A 1,385-nucleotide genomic window follows, 5' to 3' on the forward strand; every position below is an offset into this window, starting at 1 on the left:
CGGCCGGCCGGGGCCAACGCCGGGTCGCCCGAGCGCGCGCGGCCCCCCAAGGGCCGGCGGGGGTGATGGCGCGGGGGAGGGGCGGCGCAGGTGGGGGAGGGGAGGTCGCGGGCCTCTGACAATAACATCTCGCCGCCGGCTCCCGCCCCCACCCCTAAGCTAAGGGCTCCCGCCGCTCTGGGTGCACTCACTCAGGTAGCGGGTCCGTGCGGGCCCCAAGCGGCTGCGGAGTGGGCGGGTGGCGCGTCGGTCGCTCGCTCAATCCCGGCGGCCCCGCTCTAGCGCGTCCCTCCTGCGGCCCCAGCAGCAGCGGCGGCAGCGGCAGCAGCAGCTCCTCCACTTCCGGTTCCCCTGCCACTCAGGCAGACGGGTCCCGGAAGTCCCGCCCCTCCCGACGGGCCTCTGCCCCGCCTCCGGCGCTTCGGTTTCGAGCTACGCTGGAGCTCCTGCTGCCGGCTGCGTCTCGCTGGGCTCCCTGCTTTGTTCTGCCTCTCGTCCCCTTTTTGCCAATAATCCGTGCTATGGGGCCTCTATCTCTCCTACAGCTGCATCCCTGAACCCTGCGCTCCCGTCACTGCGGCGTGATGGACGCTCCCGCCCCCGTGGCATTCGGGACAATGTGCCCTGACCTCACACTGACGCCATTCCTTCTCACCCCGCGACCTGGCTTCCTTCTCCACCCATAGAATAAACCGGGTTGCTGAAAGTGTTAGGGAACTGGGAGCCCACGGTTAATGAGGCGGCCCCTTACATTTAGGAGTGGAATATTTTTCCATGATGGGTGGCAAGCTGGGTGGCCGCCTCTTACGGGGATACAATGGAGGGATGGCGAGCCCCAGTCTTCCTTAAAGATCCATCCAGTTTGTTAGCCAAAAGCGATATCCCCAAGAATATATGCAACAGCTAGATAAATGCGGGATCTGTGAGAGCGGAGAGGAGGAACAAAAGACATGCTCAGGGGCCGGGGAGATGGCTCAGTGGAATAAGCGCTTCCCTGGCAAGTGCAAGGGCCTGAGTTCAATCCCCAAGACATGCTCGGGCTTTAACGGGAAGCGCCTGGGCTGGCTCTTTGAGGAGGGACAGAATTGAGCTGACCAGGCAGAGCCTTCCTGGGCCCTGAAACTGAACGAGGGATTCCAACTTTGCAGACAAACCCAAATAAGAATAGTGTAAGGCCCCTGGAGCTAAAGTGTCAAGATACGTTAATTTCTCACATCACCTGTGTTGTCAAATGATATTAAGTAGATTCTACTACCTCAGGCGTATACACCCAAAAGTAAATTGGTACAGATAAAAAATGATTTTCACATTGTTGATTTACCGTAGAACTCTCTGGCAGATGTTGACACAGACGTGGCACACCAGTAAGTGCTCAGGAAATGTTC

The 1,385-nt window shown here is 59.7% G+C and overlaps 1 protein-coding gene across 1 annotated transcript in view; it reads right to left on the reverse strand.

The window, feature by feature from the left end:
• Pafah1b2 (platelet activating factor acetylhydrolase 1b catalytic subunit 2) overlaps positions 1-343 on the reverse strand; it is a 38,393-nt gene extending 38,050 nt beyond the window's left edge. The window contains exon 1 of the mRNA XM_004636478.3: positions 192-343. The gene's annotated coding sequence lies outside the window, so the exon portion shown is untranslated. The remainder of the gene's footprint in view (positions 1-191) is intronic.
• Positions 344-1,385: the final 1,042 nt, after the last annotated feature.

This window comes from Octodon degus, unplaced genomic scaffold (assembly GCF_000260255.1).
Source record: "Octodon degus isolate 3935 unplaced genomic scaffold, OctDeg1.0 scaffold00080, whole genome shotgun sequence".
Lineage (NCBI taxonomy): Eukaryota > Metazoa > Chordata > Mammalia > Rodentia > Octodontidae > Octodon > Octodon degus.